This window comes from Martes martes (genome assembly GCF_963455335.1).
Source record: "Martes martes genome assembly, chromosome: 3".
NCBI lineage: Eukaryota > Metazoa > Chordata > Mammalia > Carnivora > Mustelidae > Martes > Martes martes.
The window spans coordinates 45,191,005-45,211,468 of NC_137890.1; positions in this window are offsets into that span (position 1 = coordinate 45,191,005).

The window sequence follows — 20,464 nt, forward strand, 5'->3', positions numbered from 1 at the left end:
TTGTTTTAAATGTGTAGGTTTCTCTAGGTAGCATAGACATTTTCACAATATTTGTTCTTCTGATCCACGAGTATAGAATGTTTTTCCATCTCTTTGTGTCTCCCTCAATTTCTTCCATGAGTATTCTGTCATTTTCAGAGTGCAGATCCTTTGCCTCTTTGGTCAGATTTATTCCTAGATATCTTACGGATTTGGGTGCAATTGTAAATAGGATTGATTTCCTAATTTCTCTTTCTTCTGTCTCATTGTTGTATAGAAATGCAGCTGATGTCTGTGCATTGATTTTATATCTTGCCACTTTGCTGAATTCCTGTATGAGTTCTAGCAATTTGGGAGTGGTGTCTTTTGGGTTTTCCACATAAAGTAACTTGTCATCTGCAAAGAGTGAGAGTTTGACTTCTTCTTTGCTGATCCAGATGCCTTTTGTTTCTTTTTGTTGTCTGTTTGCTGAAGCTAGGACTTCTAGTACTATGTTGAATAGCTGTGGTAATGGTGGTGGACATCCCTGCCATGTTCCTGGCCTTAGAGAAAAGATCTCAGTATTTCCTCATTGAGAATTATATTTGCTGTGGGATTTTCATATATGGCTTTTATGATATTGAGGTATGTTCCCTCTATCCCTACACTGTGAGGAGTTATAATCAAGAATAATCAAGAAAGGATGCTGTACTTTGCCAAATGTTTTTCCTGCATCTATTGAGAGGATCATATAGTTCTTGTTCTTTCTTTTATTAATATGATGTATCATGTTGGTAGATTTGCAGATGTTGAACCACCCTTGCAGCCCTGGAAAAAAATCCCATTTAGTCATGGTGAATAATCCTTTTAACATACAATTGGATCCTATGGCTAATACTTGGTGAGAATTTCTGTACCCGTGTTCATCAAGGATATTGGTCTATAATTCCCCTTATTGATGGGGTCCTTTTCTTGTTTGGGGATCAAGGTAATGCTAGCCTCATAGAATGAGTTTGGAAGTTTTCCTTCCATTTCTATTTTTTGAAACAGCTTCAGAAAGATAAGTATTAATTCTTCTTAAATGTTTGGTAGAGTTCCCCTGGGAAGCCATCCGGCCCTGGGCTCTTGTTCATTGGGAGATTTTTTATTACCGCTTCAATTTCCTTGTGGTTATGGTTCTGTTCAGGTTTTCTATTTCCTCCTGGTTCAATTTTGGTAGTTTATACATCTCTAGGAATGCATCCATTTCTTCCAAATTGCCTAATTTGTTGGCATATAGTTTCTCATAATATGTTCTCTTTAAAACTTTTTTTAAATTTTTTTCAGTGTTCCAAGATTCATTTTTTATGCACCACACGCAGTGCTCCATGCAATATGTGCCCTCCTTAATACCCATCACCAGGCTCACCCACCCCCCACCTCCTTCCCCTCCAAAACCCTCAGTTTGTTTCTCAGTGTTCACAGGCTCTCATGGTTTGTCTCCCCCTCTGATTTCCCCCAACTCACTTCTCCTCTCCTTCTCCCAATGTCCACCGTGTTATTCCTTATGCTCCACAAGTAAGTGAAACCATATGATAATTGCCTCCTTTTGCTTGACTTATTTCACTCGCATAATCTCCTCCAGTCCCATCCATGTTGATACAAAAGTTGTGTATTCATCCTTTCTGATGGAGGCATAATACTCCATAGAATATATGGACCATATCTTCTTTATCCACTTGTCTGTTGAAGGGCATGTCAGCTCTTTTCACAGTTTGGTGACTGTGGCTATTGCTGCTATGAACATTGGGGTACAGATGGCCCTTCTTTTCACTACATCTGTATCATTGGGGTAAATACCCAGTAGTGCAACTGCAGGGGCATATGGTAGCTCTGTTTTTAATTTTTTAAGGAATCTCCATACCATTTTCCAAAGTGGCTGCACCAACTTACATTCTCACCAACAGCATAAAAGGGTTCCCCTTTCTCCACATCCTCTCCAACACTTGTTGTTTCCTGTCTTATTGATTTTGGCCATTCTACCTGATGTAAGGTGGTATCTCAATGTGGTTTTGATTTGAATTTCCCCGATGGCTAATGATGATGAACATTTTTTCATGTTTCTGTTAGCCATTTGTATGTCTTCTTTGGAGAAGTGTCTGTTCATGTCTTCTGCCCATTTTTTGACGGGATTATCTGTTTTTTGTATGTTGAGTTGGAGGAGTTCTTTATAGATCTTGGATATCAGCCCTTTGTCTGTAATGTCATTTGCAAATATCTTCTCCCATTCCCTTGGTTGCCTCTTTGTTTTGCTGACTATTTCCTTTGCTGTGCAGAAGTTTTGATCTTGATGAAGTCCCAAAAGTTCATTTTTGCTTTTGTTTCCTTTGCCTTTGGAGACGCGTCTTCAAAGAAGTTGCTGTGGCCCATGTCAAAGAGGTTACTGCCTATGTTCTCCACTAGGATTTTGATAGATTCCTGCCTCACATTGATGTCTTTCATCCATTTCAAGTTTATCTGTGTGTATGGTGTGAGAGAATGATCAAGTTTCATTCTTCTATACATAGCTGTCCAATTTTCCCAGCATCATTTATTGAAGAGACTGTCTTTTTTCCACTGGATATTTTTCCTCTTTGTCGAAGACTATCTGACCATAGAGTTGAAGGTCCATATCTGGACTCTCTACTCTGTCCATTTGTCTATGTGTCTGTTTTTGTGCCAGTACCCTGCTGTCTTGGTGATCACGCTTCATAGTAAAGCTTGAAATCGGGCAACATGATGCCCTCAGTTTCATTTTTTGTTTTTTGTTTTTTTTCCAACATTTCCTTAAAAATTCGGGGTCTCTTCTGGTTCCATATAATTGTATTTCTTTGGTGTTGGTTGTGAACTCTCTTCTTTCATTCATGATTTTATTTTCTTATGTTCTTTCTCTTTTCTTTTTGATAAGTCTGGCCAGGGGCTTATCAATCATATTAATTCTTTCAAAGAACCAGCTCCTAGTATTGTTGATCTGTCCCATGTGGGTTTTTGTTTGTTTGTTTGTTTGTATTTCATTGATTTCTGTTCTAATCTTTATCATTTCTCTTCTGCTGTGTTTAGGTTTTATTTGCTGTTCTTTCTCCAGCTTCTTTAGGTATAACGTTAGATTATGTATTTGACACCTTTCTTGTTTCTTGAGAAAAGCTTGTATTGCTGTATACTTCCCTCTTAGGACTGCCTTTCCTGCGTCCCAGAGGTTTTGAATAGTTGTGTTTTCATTTTCATTTGTTTCTGTGAATTTTTTTAAAATTCTTCTTTAATTTCCTATTTGACCCATTCCTTCTTTAGTAAGATGCTCTTTAGCCCCCATGTAGTTGCGTTCTTTCCAAATTTCCTCTTCTGATTGAGTTCCAGTTTCAAAGCATTATGGTATAAAATTATGCAGACAATGATTCCAATCTTTTGGTACCATTGGAGACCTGATTTGTGACCCAGTATGTGATCTGTTCTGGGGGATATTCCATGTGCACTCAAGAAGAATATGTATTCTGCTGCTTTAGAATGGAATTTCTGAATATATCTGCAATGTCCATCTGGTCAAGTGTGTCATTCAAATCTCATATGTCTTTATTGATCTTCAGCTTAGATGATCTGTCCATTGCAGTGAAGGGGTATTAAAGTTCCTTACTATTATTGTATTATTATCGATGTGTTTATTTGATTATTATTAATTGGCTTATATAATTGGCTACTCCCATGTTAGGAACTTAAAATTGTACTTAAAATTGTTAGATCTTTTTGTTGGATAGACCTTTTAGTTATGACATAGTATCCTTCTTCATTTTTTTTTTTTAAAGATTTTATTTATAGGGGCACCTGGGTGGCTTGGTTGGTTGGGCATCTGTCTTTGGCTCAGGTCATGATCCTGGAGTCCGAAGATCAAGTCCCGCATCGGGCTCCCTGCCCAGCGGGGAGCCTGCTTCTCCCTCTGCCCCTCACCCCACTTGTGCTCTCTGTTGCTCTATCTCAAATAAATAAAATCTTTTTAAAAAAGATTTTATTTATTTATTTGACAGAGAGAGACAGAGAGGCAGGCAGAGAGAGAGGGGGAAGGAGGCTATCTGCTGAGCAGAGAACCAGATGCAGGGCTCAATCCCAGGACCCTGAGATCATGACCTGAGCCAAATGCAGAGGCTTAACCCAGTGTGCCACCCAGGCGCCCCCTTCTTCATTTTTTATTATAGTCTTTGGTTTAAAATTTAATTTGGGGTATGGAGAGAGTGGTTGGGTTATGGACATTGGGGAGGGTATGTGATATGGTGAGTGCTGTGAAGTGTGTAAGCCTGACCATTCACAGACCTGTACCCCTGGGGCAAATAATACATTATATGTTAATAAAATAAAAGAAAAATTTAATTTGGGTATGAGGACATAAGGATTGCCACCCCAGCTTTTTTTTTTATGACCATTAGCATAATAAATGGTTTTACATCCCTTACTTTCAATCTGGATATTTTTCTGGGTCTAAAATGAGTCTTTTGCAGACAACATATCAATGGATCTTGCTTTTTTATCCTATCTGTGCATGTCCAACCCTGTGTCTTTTGATTGGGGCATTTATCCCATTTACATTCAGAGTAACTATTGAAAGATATGAATTTAGTATCATAGTATTACCTGTAAAGTGACTATTACTGTATATCATCTCTATTCCTTTCTGGTCTAGGTTACTTTCAAGCTCTCTCTTTGCTTGGAGAGTCCCTTTTAACATTTCTTGTAGGGTTGGTTTGGTGATCTCAAATTCCTTAAGTTACTATTTGTTATGGAAGATTTTTATCACTTCTTCTATTTTGAATGACATCTGAACTGGATAAAGTATTTCTTGGCTGCATATTTTTCTCATTTAGCACCCTGAATATACAATGCCAGTCCTTTCTGGCCTTCCAGGTCTCTGTGGATAGGCGTGCCGCCAATCTAATGTTTCTACTCTTGCAGTTTACAGACCTCTTGTCCTGAGCTGCTTTAAGGATTTTCTCTTTGTCTCTGAGATTTGTAAATTTCACTATTATATATCAGAGTGTTGACCTAGTTTGATTGATTTTGAGGTGGGTTCTCTATGCCTCTTGGATTTTGATGCCTATTTCCTTCCCCAGATTAGGGAAGTTCTCTGTTACAATTTGTTCCAATATACCTTTTTCCCCTTTGTCTCTCTTCTTCTTCTGTGATCCCAATTATTCTCATATTGTTTTCTTTATGGTATCACTTATCTCTCAAATTCTTCCCTCATGATTCAGTAGTTGTTTATCTCTCTTTTTCTTAGCTTCTTTATTCTCTATCATTTGGTCTTCTATACCACTAATTCTTTCTTCTGCTTCATTTATCCTGGCAGTTAGAGCCTCCATTTTTTATTGCATCTCATTAATAGCCTTTTTTATTTTGACTTGATTAGATTTTAGCTCTTTTATTTTCCAGAAAGAGATTCTCTAGTGTCTTCCATGCTTTTTTCAAACCCAGCTAGTATCTTTATAATCATTACTCTGAACTCTAGTTCCAACATCTTACTCATGTCCATATTGATTAAGTCCCTGGCAGTCAGTACTGCCTCTTGTGCTCTTTTTTGAGGTGAATTTTTTTTTCTTGTCATTCTGTCCAGAGAAGAATAGATAAACAAGAGAACAAAATTCTAAAATGTTAACAACAACATCAGAGAAATATACACTAAACAAATCAGATGAGAGCCAAAATCAGAGGAAAGAGAGGAAGAGAGAGAATATAACCAGACAGGTGAACAGAATAGAGCAATACTGGATTCTGTATGTATTTTGGTCTGTTTTTTAGAAAACTAGATCCCAAAATTATAAAGAAAGAAAAACTTACATACATTATAAAGAAAGAAAAACTTACTTACATATATGTAAGTTTTTTCATTGTGAGTATCCTTGCAATGAAAGGATAGAACGTAATTGTAAAGATGGAAATTTAAAGATAAGGAAAAAAAGAAGAGGAAAAAGCCCCAACAATTTAAAAAAAAAAAAAAAAAAAGGAAAGGATATAAACAGACAGGTGAACAGAACAGAGCAACACACTATCTCCTGAGTATATTTTGGTCAGTTTGTTAGAAGAAACTAGATCTCAAAATTTTAAAGAAGTAAAAACTTATATATACACAAATAGAATACATTGAAAGGGTGGAATGTAATTGTAAAGACAAAAATTTAAAAAGACTTTAACAAAATAAACAAAAACAAAACAAAAAAGAGAGAAGAGAAACAAAAGAAAGGAACAACAAAAAAGAGAATATGATCAAACAGGTGAATAGAACAGAGCCATACATGAGATTTTGGGTGTATTTTGGTCTGGTAGAAGAAATTCCATCCCAAAATTATAAAGAAAGAAAAACTGATATATATATATACAAAAATAAGATTAATTACAATGAAGGGATAGAGTATGATTGTAAAAATGAAAATTAAAAAATATTTTTAAAAAGAGTTGATAAAATAAGAAATTTGTTCAAAAAGGAGAGCAAAACTTTTAAAAAAGGAAGATAATAAAATAAAAAAAAATTAATGTTGAAAGACTAGAGAATCATGAGGAAAAAGCCATGAGTTCCATGTGCTATACTACCCTAGTGCTAGAGTTTTGCAGTTCTTTTTGATCAGTAAACTTGGTCTTGGTTGGATGTTCTTGCTGATTTTCTGGGGGAGGGGTCAACTGCATTGATTCTCTAGTGTATTTGCCCCAGGTGATTTTCATTGCCCTTGCCAGAGGCCAGCCTAAGTACTCTTCTCCCATTTGCTCTATATGGCTTTTGTTCCCTGAAGGCTTTCCACCCAGCTTTAGAGGATGAGAATGAAAATGGTGGCCTCCCAATCTCTGGCCCCAGAGTGGAAAGCTCACCACTCCTCTATGAGCCCTTGGAGAAAAGCAGTCAATCACTCCTATCTCGCTGGGCTCTGTCCACACTCCGTGCTCACCCAGCCTGTGACCAGGTATTTCTATCTCCGGTACATGGCCCTGTTTGGATTCTCCAAACCATGCAGACTCCTGCTGTGTATTCCTAGGCTGCTACTCTTAGGGGAGGAAGACGGGGGGCATCTCTCTGTTGCTTTTTGGGCTCCTGCTCAGAGACCAGTGGCCCAACTGTGCTGCGGTTCATGGTTTATGGCAACCCCAAGCTGAGAGGCCACTCCTTGGCTCCCTGATTTCAGCCAGCTTCTCCATTCAGAATGCCTGGGAGCTCTGCCTCACTCAGTCACCCCAAGTCTTCCTGTGACCCTGAGAGTCCTGAGACCACACTGTCTCAGCTAAGGTTCTGTCCCCACTTAGCAGCCTGAGTGATGTCACTCACCAGAGCAGATTTCTAAAAGTTCTGATCTTGTCCTCTGCTGCTCTATCACTTGCCAGTAGCCAGCTGAAGGAGGCTCCCTCCCCCTGTAGTCTATCTTCTCATATATGGTCTTGGATTCACTTTTCTGAACCTCCTACCTTGTAGAAGGTGGTCGATTTTCTATTTGTAGAGTTGCAGCTATTCTTTTCTTAGATATCTGGTTAAGTTCACAGGTATTCAGATAGCTATCTAGCTGAATTCCTGGGAGCAGATGAAATTAAGGTCTCCTACTCCTCTGCCATCTTGGACTCTCTTATAACCATGTATTTAAAAAAAAAAAAGTTTAATTGTGGTAAAAACACATAACACAAAGTTTACCCATTTTAATCATTTTAAAGTACACAGTTCATTAATGTTAAGTATATTCACATTATTATATAACAGATCTCCAAAACTTTTTCATCTTGCAGAGCTAAAACTCCATATCCATTAAGCAAAATGAATGTTTTTTATGTTTATACAATCATGAAGAAATATCAAAGGATTCTTAATCGGCTGTAAACATTTGTTAATGGGGAAAGGCTATGTTTCTGAATTGAGGGAGGGAAAATTACGCAAAACAAAAATGAAAATAAAACCCAGGAAAAACCACATTAAGACAAAACATGTACCATATTAGCACATTTATGTGCTTATAAATGCAAAAATATTTGTGTGAATATATATAAATAAAATAAAGGTAACTAATCAAGCAGAAATAAAAGATTAGCAAAAATTGAGCATAGGAGATAGCAGAGGGAGTAAAAGTAAGATAGTTTTCTTTCATAATAGAGTTGGTTGATACTGTTGAGTACCAATAAATTTAGAAAACAAGGCATAAGTATAATATTCAGTAATATAGAGGTAATGACCAGAAGAACTTGAAATTAAAATGGCTAAATGTGGTTATCTTGCTAAATAGAAATAGGAGTAAAGAATGGGAGATTTTTGCTTGGTGTTTTATAATCTTCTGTAATCCTGGATTTTTTTTATTACCATATTTAATTCATTTTTATAATTAAAAAATGGTAAACTTAGTACTTATTTGCTGGGTGCTTACAATGAAGTTACATACCACATAAGAATTAAAGTCCCACATACAGCAGTATCATTCCACAATATAATTATCTGTTTCTAAATATGTGTATAATATGATAATTTTTCCTTACAAAGTGAAGTTTAGTAGCAGCATTAATAAAGAAAAAGGAGGCACTACATTTAAAACTTCAATGATCATTATGCAGACAGTAATGTCTAACACCATAAAATACTAAGATGAATTAAGGTGAGTAACAGGACAGCAGTAAGAACATTAACCTAAAATTTGAAACCAGTTTAAATATCTTATGGTCAGCTATACTATGTAATGAAAAACCATGTCAATGTCCTCCTAACATGGATCCAGGCACTTTAACATCACTAGTATTAGTCAGACATAATAGAAAAATGGATCCTGATCTAAAAGGCTTTCTAGAATATGCTTGATGTTGAGTAATTTTAGTAGAAGTCATTCATTTCTTTCAAAATAGTCACATGTAAATTATGACTTTAAATATAATTGTAGGCAAATTTCCAGATTTCTAGAGAATACAAATATGGGAGGGGGGTAGTGATCAAATTTGCCAGAATTTGTGAGTAAAAATCAAATCACCTTTTAAAAATGTTAAGTCTAACATGATAGAGTGCTAGCAGCTGTATTTGTTTGGTTTCCTGCCGCTGTTCTTAAAAGAGTGCTCTTTGGCATTTTTGTACAGACCTAAAGAATGGTGTGGGTTTTTAATCTGTGCATGGTGTAAGGTGGTGGTTCTTTTCTGTAAGTTTTGGTATCGAAAGATGACATATTAATGTGAGAAATTAGATTTTGTTTACCAAGAGGAGCAGAAGATTCGATTACAATTTCTCAATACTAATTTTCAGAATGAATCATGTAAATGGACAGAATGAAATAAATTAGCAAACCACATGTAGGAGAACATCTGTTGTCCAATCTTATACATGGTAATTAAGGCAGATAGACTATTTGTTTGATCCCAGCTTTCTCTGAATGCATGTGAAAATCCAGCTTGCAGCTACTGCTTTTCCAGGACCATTCATTACAAAGGCTTTGAGTCCTTGGAGTTGAGAGAGAGAGCGAGAGAGGGAGAAAGAAAGAGAAACATAGGTTGTATATTAAACACTTAGCATGCTTTCTCCATGAGAAAATAAGGATTAAAGAGATTAAAGGATAAAAGAGAAGGCTCCATGAATCAGGACACATAAAACTTTACATTTTCAAATATATTTTATATTTTACAAATATGCACACACAAGAACCTGCTGATCGTCTACCATGATTAAAATGTTTTCTACTCGGGGCGCCTGGGTGGCTCAGTGGGTTAAGCCTCTGCCTTCGGCTCAGGTCATGATCCCAGGGTCCTGGGATCGAGCCCCGCATCGGGATCTCTGCTCAGCGGGGAGCCTGCTTCCCCCTCTCTCTGCCTGCCTCTCTGCCTACTTGTGATCTCTCTCTCTCTGCCAAAAAAAAAAAAAAAAAAAAAGATGTTTTCTACTCTTCATTTTAGTTCTGAAGGTATAGTCCATATTAACAAAAGTAAAGTAGAGTCGAGGATTAAGGTAGTTAAATAATTTTCAGAATGTTTAAGCTTTTTAGAAATGTGGCTGTTTACACTGTTGATTGGGCAACTTTCCATGTTACTCTGTGTAATGAAAACAAAACATTGATTTTACCTTTATGTTCTTCTTTTACCAATTCTCTTGTCTGTTCAGCTTCCCTGTTCAGCTCTTCCTAGAAATTAAACATAATTCCTTTCTCTCTGAAGGTGTAGAGAGCTCTTTCTAATCTTCAGCAAATTTTCAGTAATGCATGGGTTAAAGTATACTCACACGTAAAAATAAAGGAAATTCTGGAATATAGCTCAAAAGCTGAATGAGAAAGGCCCAGACATAAAATAATCTGGATACCTGAATAGGTGATGGCAGCTGGGGAATGTCCACAAAAGGACTTTGTAGGATTCGTAGGAAAGTTGTACTTGGTAAATTTGTAAAATTCCCTCTTGTTATCTCCAAATCTTCATAGGAGTTTTGTTTGTCATTACAGACTGTTCATCTTTACTGAGGGGACTATATGACTATGCTGGTTATATGCTTCAATTTTATTGGTTCCTATGAGGAACTCCACAATTCTTTATGGCTTGAATGCATCTGTGCCTCCCAGGATCCCCCTTGTGGCATTCCACCTCATACTGCTGGCTGCCCGCAGCAAAGTAAGGCATTTCACTCTGGTGTGATCCATCAGAGCTCTCTCTCAACTTAATTTGCTTGAATTAGCGAAGAAGAATGATTGGCTAAGCCACTACAAGAAGGACAGAATGAGGAGGAAATCATAAAAAAAAAAAAAAAAAAGAAGAAGAAGAAGAAGAAAGAAAAGTAGATGGGAGAGATGTCAGGGAGAAAGTGAGAAGGGAGGTTCTGGTTGACTCGAATCTTTAGCAGAACTAGCTTTACGGGCACACAACCTGCACAGTCATACAGGATTCTGAACTCGGAAGGGCTAGTGCATAAGGTTTCATGCTTTGCTATCGTCATCTTGAAATTCTCAATGATTTTTAAACAAAGACATCTTGTTTTTTCATTTTGTGAATTTTGTAGCCAGTTCTGAAATCAAGTTCCTTCTATAATGTGAATGTCCTTAGTAGTTTTCTTTGTTTTGTAGGAAAATAAAAATCCTTCAGTGTTTATGCTAGTTTGAGTTGAGAATTTGTAACTTGCAATGGAAACAGTTGCGACAAACATGTCTTCAAATCTGTGCTTTTTATCAGTCCTCAGGTTGTGATACCAACAAACCCTGATTATCTCTGAAGAATAAATTATTCACTTATGAATGATTTATGACACAGTTTTAACACTAAATCTTGTTTTCCTGCCATCTGTCATGCCTTTAGCTGACTTCACAGCATCAATTAGATAGTCCATGGAATGAAAACTAATGTTAACTACTCCTTAAAAATATTTATATGTATATATATTTCATTTATATGTAATATTTTATTATATAATATAAATACTTAAAATATATTTTTGAAAGTAGGAATATATATGATACCTATATAGCATGTAACAATACATGTCAGGGAAAATTGTTACATTTTTAGAGTATTTTCCAGTTTATAAAATGCTTTTACACAAAATGTATTACTATAAGAAGTTCTCTATTTTGAATTAAACCACTGGGCCATTGATGGGTAAGCCATCTCCCTGGTAGTGGGTCCATTTTCTCATTTTAATATTTTGAAAACAAATGAAAATGGTATCTTACTGCCATATAAAAGCAGGTTTTATCTACATCTGAAATTCAGTTTGTGGTACTGGTCATCATAAGTTAGTACACAGAAAACTCCATCTACGATCAACCAAAACAGCAGAACAGATCAGGTATTGCTTTATGGGGACAGAACTCAAAGACACGGATGTTTTCGGAGGACATGGTCAGGACGCAAGAAATCACATGCATTCGTTAGATGGAAAGCTCATGTGCTTCACATTCTGAAATATTATAAGGTCCTGTCCTCTGAAACCTCACTGTAGTAAGCTTGGTGGAACTAGAAGTACTACTTAATTTCAAAAAGCAGACGGACAGATGTATTAGGTACAGAAACACACAGTTATCAAAGTAAATAGACCAGGCCTGAACATTAAGGTTTAATGTAGATCTGATGGAGGGCTGACACAGGTTTCCACAGCTCTGTAGTTTTATCGTTCAAGAAATTTCTGGTCTAGACAGCTCTGAGGGTTCATCTAGCCAGAGGACTTCAGCAGGGCCCTGGGGTCTCAGAATTGCCTTCCCAGCGCCGTCCATAGCTCTCCTTGTTTCTTCCTTTGCATCCTTGCTTGAGACCACTATCCAGGAGATGGGTGAGGAACAGCTCTTCCTTGTCACAGTGTAAATGAAGAAAGGATGTTTTATTTTGTTTACAACAGTTCACTCCCTCCTGTTAGTAAGAAGTGGAAATTAGGTTGAGGGACTCATATAACTGAGAGAGGTGAGGAATAGAGTTATCGAAATGGCAAGACCTTAAAATGAATTCAGGATTTAGTAACCAGCTGAAGGACAACAGCAGATGGTAAGTTTAGAGGTGTACAAATATAATGGGAGGAGGTCAGATGAATTTCGATAGCAATTGCAGAAGAACTGCGTGATAGTTTTGAGGAATAAAGAAGAGAAGAGAAGCCATATGGTGAGATGATAATTAGGCTCCAGTGTTTGCCTTTAAGAAAAGGAAAACCTTGGAAACTTATTTATGAAGACACAACCTAAGGTAAAGGAAAAGATTTATTGGAAAAGGAAAGAAAGAGAGGTGGCAATCTCGGTCTAAGCTGCAAAGTCGGGGAGAGATTTTACAGTAAAATTAAAACAAGAGACATGAAGACAGGAAATACATAGTAATGGAAACAGTACAGAACTATGAATCAAGCTTCCTTATTACAGGAATAGAATAGCACTGAGAAGTGGAACAGAGTTTACCAAGAAATTATTTGTACTAAGTAATCAGAAACATTTTGACACTGACAATAAATGAGTCAATTTGGTGCTTATTACAATGCAAATCCGTTCTTCCTGTCCAGAAAAGTCAACATCACCTTAGAGTGCAGAGGGGCTAACCTTTGCAGAGTGTGGTGGCCGGGACCTTCTGAGTGCATGGAGGGATCAGAGTGGAGTCTGAGAAAGCAGACTGAGGCTGACTCAGCCGGGAGGGTGGGCACGTGACAGAGCCTGATCTGAGGCGGGGACAATACTGTGGAGAGAATGGGTTTCAGGGGGGATTGAGGAGGAAGAATCGACAGGATTTAGAGACTGGACGTGAAATGGAGCAGGTCTCTGTTTGGATAACTGGGTCGGCTGTGTTGCGATCCACTGTGGTGAGGTCACAGGGTAAGAGGCAGGTAGAGAAAGATGCCGAGTTCACTTTTTTTTTGGTGGTGCATTTTAGCTGTCTGTGGGATAGTGTTGTTTTTTTCTCCTTCCCATTTCTGACTACCAAACTCTTGATGAACACTTTTTTCTTTTTCTTTTTTTAAAGATTTTATTGATTTATTTATTTCTCGGAGATTGAGAGAGAGAGAGCACAGGCAGGCAGAGTGATAGGCAGAGGCAGAGGGAGAAGCAGGCTCCCCGCCGAGCAAGGAGCCTGATGTGGGGCTTGATCCTAGGATGCTGGGATCATGACCCGAGCTGAAGGCAGCCGCTTAACTGACTGAGCCACCCAGGCATCCCGATGAATACTTTTCTTTACATGGATTAAGATACTCTTGACATCGAAGTTGTCAGTCTTCTAACCCAGAGATGACGACAACAACAACAACTACAACAACTTCCCATTATCTGCTAATTTAATTAGTTCTATTCTTAGAGAGGCAACCTTACTTCATTTCTCTTTCCCAAATTTTGGGGTGTCGCTCACTGTTCACCCTATATCTCCTTGACTTGGGTGTAATTCATCAGCGAAAAGGAAAAGTCATAGAGAACTTTCAGGATTTCTGCTTGGAATCATGAAGAAGGGTGGTGGTGTTGGCAAACACTGGCAGTTGGACATGGAATTGTGAGAGGTTCAGTTTTGTTAGGTGTTTAAATGAGGAATATCCAAATGGGATTTCGTAGAATGTCAGACTGAATAGGGATATCAAGGGAAGGAAAATTAACACTTATTGATCATAAAATATGTGCCAGGCACTTTGCCAGAGCTCTTTCATATATGTTACCTCAATTAATCTTGATAACATGCTTGAAAATTATTTCTCCTGTTTCATAAATAGAAATAAAGATTCTCAGAGAATTAGTAAGTAGCTCAAAGTCACTCAGTTTTTCAGGCGGTTATAAGAGTATTTTGAACATAGGGGGAAGGTTGATGTCACCCTTTGTGCCCTATACCAAAGATATGAAAATTGTTTTTTTGGGGGGAGAAAAAATGGTCTCTTTTAATATATTAAACACTTTACAATATATAACACACTGATGTATACATATCAGTGTTTTACATATATGTAAACAAATATATTGTATATTTAAAATATTAAAATTTTACGGGGGTGTATAAGGAAAAATGTCTGTAATAACTCTTTAAGGGGGATGAGAATAAATAAAAGGTTGAAAAACACTGATAGAGGCCCATTTCATTTAATAAAGTTTTTATTCTTTTTTCCTTTTTTGCAGAATTCTTTTTTTGTTTCATGTGAAATCTCACATTAAACCATAATACATACAGCAGGTAAAAACAGTGTTGGTTTAAATGTCACTGGGAAGAGGGCCTATAAACATGCCTTTTCCCTCACCTTCTGTGGCAGCCCTTGAGGTCATGATACGAAGGTTAGAACTTTGAGTATCTTAGTTGGAATATCTAGAGGACAAAATTCAACCTCTTTATTATACAGATGAGTAAACTGAGGCAAGCTTGTAATGTGTAAGCATGAACTCCTATGGTAGTTTTATTGTTCACACAAAGTGGAACTGAATCAGGCTTTCTATCCTGAGGCATACTACGGAGGTGAGACACACAAAGAGGAAGAAAAGTCTGAGCAGAAGGCAGGTAATGAATGTTTAGAGAGATGATGAGAGAAATAAGTGAGAAGAGATATTTAGGAAGGATACTATCAAAAGAAAAAAAATTGGGGGGAACTGTGTATGGTGACTAAGTGTGATGAACATATCACAGTATATACAAATATCTAATCATTATGTTGTATATCTGAAACTAATACAATGTTATATGTCAATGATACCTCAAAAGATAAGTTAATTTGAAAATTAATTTGAAAATATTGTACTTAGCAGCAGCAAATGGAGAGGTCGCAGTTTCAGGATGCTGTGTGGGCAGAGCTTGGTTTCTGGATATTTCAGACACCATTAGCGAATAGGTAAGGATGTTAACTTTGCTAACTATTGCAACTAATTACCCTTCCATGATCGAATAGAAACATCAATACGTTAATCACAGCAAATTGAGAAAACAAATTTTAGTCTATTGTATTAAGATGGATTCAGCTAAAGGATTAGAGCACAAAACAAACAGTGAGCAAAATGGATGCCTTCAGGACAGACCTCAATAAAGACAGTTCTTATGTCCTTATGTACATTTGATTATATAGAAAGTCTGGAACACAGCAATTCGCCTGAGGCTAAAAAAGGGAAAACAGAGATGATGATGAGATAGAGACATGGATAAAAGGAAAAGAAAATTTGAAAATCTCTCTTGAGCACCACAGAATTCTTTCAATTTATTTTATATGCATTTTTAGCTTTGAGTGACATTGTTACTATTTGCTATTGTCAGACAAATTATTATCCAAGTGACTCAACAAATTGTTTTTAGTATGTAATCGTGCTTTAGTATGAGGGAATTAAACTATAATCTTACAAGATTCTTAATAATTACTTAATTCTTTTTTTGCTATTTATTTCCAATATTGGGAGTGTGATCTGGTAGTGACATCTAACATTTTCAATTGAACCTTAGTTAAGTGTCTCACACTAATAGGAATATTCCTGTTCCTCTTTACACAGCTCTATCATCTACAAACATGGGCAGATTAATTTCCTAATCAAAGCATTCTGGGAAACTATTAAGCATGACATTAAACTCTATAATACTAATTATATTCCCTATGAAGAATTTCTATCTAAACTTACAGCATAAGACCCTGGAGAAAACTTATCAGAGCACAAATTGCTTAAATGTATTTTAAGAAGAATCACATACCCATATAATAATTTTGCTTTTTGTCTCTACCTTAAATCAACGCTGTCCTCCACAGTGATTCATTATGGCAGCAAGATCTTGTTGACCTTGTGAAACAGATTTTTTTAAAAAGGTGTTAAGGCCTGTGTAAGTGTGTAACACAGCAAAGGGAAGTATTTAGCTCTATTGTGAACATGTGTCCAAAATTAATAGTTGCTTCTTACTAGAATACTACTCTCATTGAAGAAATAGAAATAACAGAACAGAATTAATTGTGATTACCAAGGGTGTGTGTGTGTGTGTGGAAATCATTTAGCGGTGTCAGAAAAAATTTTCCATAAAGGGCCAGATAATAGACAGTTTAAGTTTTGCAGGCCAGATGGTCTCTGTTGCAACTACTCTGGTCTATAGTGTACAGGAAAAGGAAGCTCTGGACAAGAATGTAAAAGAATGGGCATAGCTATATGCCAATAGCATTTTAGTTACAAAAGGAGATGGCCAATCAAAATCACAATGATACCACTTCAAACCCACTAACATGGCTAGATTCAAAAAGTCGGTTAAAAAAAAAAAATCAGTAATGATATGGCGAAATTGGACCCTCATGCTTTACTGGTGGGAGTGGAAAATGGTGCAGCCACTTTGGTCAAGTCTGGCCGTTCTTGACAGAGACTTGCCATATGGTCCTGCAATTCCTTTCCTCTGCATATATTCAAGAGAAATGAGTAGTTGCTACCCACAGAACACCAAGCACATGAATATTTATATGGTATTATTTATAATAGCCAAAAGAAACAACCCAAATGTCCACCAGCTGATGAACTGCTAAACAAAAGGTGGTATATCCATACAATGGACTATTACTCAGCCCCTTGGGGAATTTCCGCAGTCTTGTGGAATTTTTGGTGACATCTAGTGGCCGGGGTTAGAAATACTGCTACACATCTTAGAAGGCACAGGAAAGCCTTCTGTTTTTAGAAGGCACAGGACAGCCCTACCCACCCGTTACAAAGAATTATCTGGCTTCAAACGTCAATAGGGCCAAGACTGAGAAACCCTGGTTTACGTGCACACATTTTATGACTCTATCAGTGAGCGTTCTGTGCATATAATTTGCTCTCTCCCCATCTTACATTCTGTTGTAGAACAGCGGCAATTTAAACCAAGACGGACAAGCAGGTGGAGAATGTGGAGGGAGCCAGCCCTCAAATCCTGCAGGGGAAGCAACAGTAGTATACCCTGCTACTGAAGGTTTGAAATCAAGGTGCCAAGTCAGTGCTAATGGCCAGCTAATTATTCTAACACCCTGTAATTAAGTCTGAAGTGCTATAGAACTTTTGTACAATGAGGTACGCTTCCACTGCAGTTGAGAGGTAAAGCAATGGAAAAAGTGAAGTTACGTAAATTAGGCTTTGAATTAGGCTTGTAATTATGTTTCTTGTTCTAATCCACTGACTCCTTGGAGATCATGCACGGCAAAACACTGAATTTGTAATTTTTTTGGTAGTGCTTTTGTAGAACTACAAAACTTCTTTTGTAGAACTCAAATTTGTAGAAAAAATTCATAGAAAGAGGTTTTTTTGGTTCCTGGTTCTCTGTCTTTGTATTACTTTAAGAGAGAGAAAGAAAATGATGTGATAAGAGAGAATAAAAGAGAGAGGAGGACAAGTAGAGGGAAGGGAATAGATTTTATTATTCAAAATTTAAAAATATTAAGGTCATTCTAAAAGGAAATTATTTTACTTTTCCTTATGTGCACTTAATAGCTCGTTGTGGTCTCAATGCCAATAAATGAAGATTTTTTTTGGAGGAATGGAAAGAGTTAAGGTAGCTATTTCCAAAGTTCCTATATTTCTGTTAATTTGTATATTTTGTTAAAAACTGAATATGAAATATTTCTGATAAACAGAAAATTATAGAAAATAGTAAAATAGATGCAAATACAACCACCGCTGAGATTAAATACTCATATTTTGCTGGATTTACTTCAGCTCTCTCCCTTTTAATAAATAAAACATTACAGATACTATAGCTATAGAGTTGCAGCTTTGATTTCTTGCCTCTTCTTCCTTTACTCTATGGAAGTAGGTGAAGTTTTGGGGTACATTTTCCTTGTTTTTTTATGGTTTTATTTATTTTAAAAAAAGATTTTATGTATTTGTCAGAGAGAGAGAGCGAGTGAGCGAGCACACACAAGTAGGGGCAACAGCAGGCAGAGAGAGAAGCAGGGAGCCGGATGCAGGGCTCAATCCCAGGACCCTGGGATCATAACCTGAGCTGAAGGCAGATGCTTAACCCACTGAGTCACCCAGGTGTCTCTTCCTCATGTTTTTATACACACAAATGCACACACACACACCCCCCATATCTATATCTATATCTATATCTATATCTATATCTATATCTATATATCTCCACTTGATTTTTCTCTTTATTCTTGAGGTATATCCACAAGTAGACCTAGTTATTTATTTTAAATGTAATAATGGATTCTACCATATAAGAACCCTTTGTGTGTTTTATTCTTTCTGTGACTGCAGGCTGGTGAAATAGTTTACTCTTTTTTGCTATTATGAAGCAAGAAGTATCTTCATATGGTATCTTTTTTTTTTTTAAGATTTTATTTATTTATTTATTTGACACAGAGAGAGAGATATCACAAGTAGGCAGAGAGGCACACAGAGAGAGAGGAGGAAGCAGGCTCCCCATGGAGCAGAGAGCCCGATGCGGGGCTCGATCCCAGGACCCCGGGTCATGGTCCTGGAGATGAAGGCAGAGGCTTTAATCCACTGAGCCACCCAGGCGCCCCTTCATATGGTATCTTTGGGCATCTCCAGGGAGATATGTAGCCATAGAAGTGCTGGGCCACAGGTGCATGTACCTTCTTCTCTCCTTGGTCCTACGAAGTTTGCTGCCCAATGTGGCTGCAGTCGTTGTATATGCTGGTCATCTTTGTAGGAATCCCTACATCTTGGCCAAAACTTGGTGATGTGAGACTGTAATATTTGCCAATCTGATAAGGGTGAAATGGCATCTCATAAAATTGTCATTACAAAAAACAGACTGGGAATGATCCATCCCTTCCCTCAACTTTTTGCACCTTTCTCTCTTATGTAGCCATTGAGAGTGAACTCACAAAAGTTGCATTCGTAATTAGATGTTGAGACTGAACAGAAATGATAAAGAAAGAAAACGTATTTTTGGATTCCAAGCTTCTCCAGGCCTGCCTTTTATCTCATTAAGTTTTGTCCTAGCCCCCTGCACCCAGCATATTTGGAGCATTCCCAAAACTGTTGACTCAGTGAAGTATATCATCTTCCTGTGGGGCGTGTCAGAATGAGAAAGAGTACATGCTGTTGTGAAGTTTAAATAATAAATTAAAAATGTACTTTTAAAAATGTAAAACTTAGGCAAAAGTATTATTTTCACAGATGCATTGCAGTTGCAAAGAATTTCTTTTTCTTTCTCTCTCTCTCTCTTTTTTTAAAGATTTTATTTGAGAGAAAGCATCAACAGGGAGGGGAGCAGAGCTAGAGGGACAAGCAGACTCCCCACTGCACAGAGCCTTATGTGGGGCTCAATCCCAGGATCCTGAGATTATGACCTGAGCTAAAGTCAAATGCTTAACTGGCGGAGCAACCCGGGTGCCCTAAGGATTTCTATAAGAAAAATTTCAGCGGGATCTATGTGAAGCTTGAAAATTAATTATAATAACTTCTGTTGATAACTTCTTTATTTATACTTAGTACCTTCTACATGCCAGGGACATGAGAAAGAAAAGCGCAACCCTTCACATAAGGTAACTAGTTTGACACTTACAGCAAGGGCCCAATGTTTTTAAAAGCTAGCCTGACACTCACAGCTAAGCCATGTTGTTCTCCTCATGGACATAAACAATCTCTCAGAGCACCAATATCAGATAAGGTCACTCTGACTGTGTTGACGTGAGACAGAGCAAGACCACTTCTAATTTTATCTACGTACAAACAACAGCAAGGTCAAGTGCAAATCACAAAATATCAACCCTTCCCTCCTGATACTATGAATTACTGTTGTTTTGTTGTCAGTTACAACTCTAGCTTCATTCATTACCTGTCATTCTTCTAGATAAAATTTATCAAGATATCCAGTCACTAAACTGTCCCCAATTCCTGACAGTACTGAAATCCAGAGTAACCCTCCCCATTCAGTTTCTAAGGAGCCTTCCAAATCACCTAATCCAAGTCCAAATCCTTTCAGTCCTTTCTAAGACTTTCTTAGTTCCCCATAGAGGATGGTCTCATCCCCAGGGAGTAATAAACTCCACCTGTTCAATTGCAGGTCTTTCTCCTGGTGGTCTTTGATGGGAAGGGTTTTCATAGCCATTCCTAAGAGCTTTACATATGCTATCTCATTTAAGCCTGACAATACCCCTGTTAGGTATTATTATTATTATTATTATTCCCTTTTG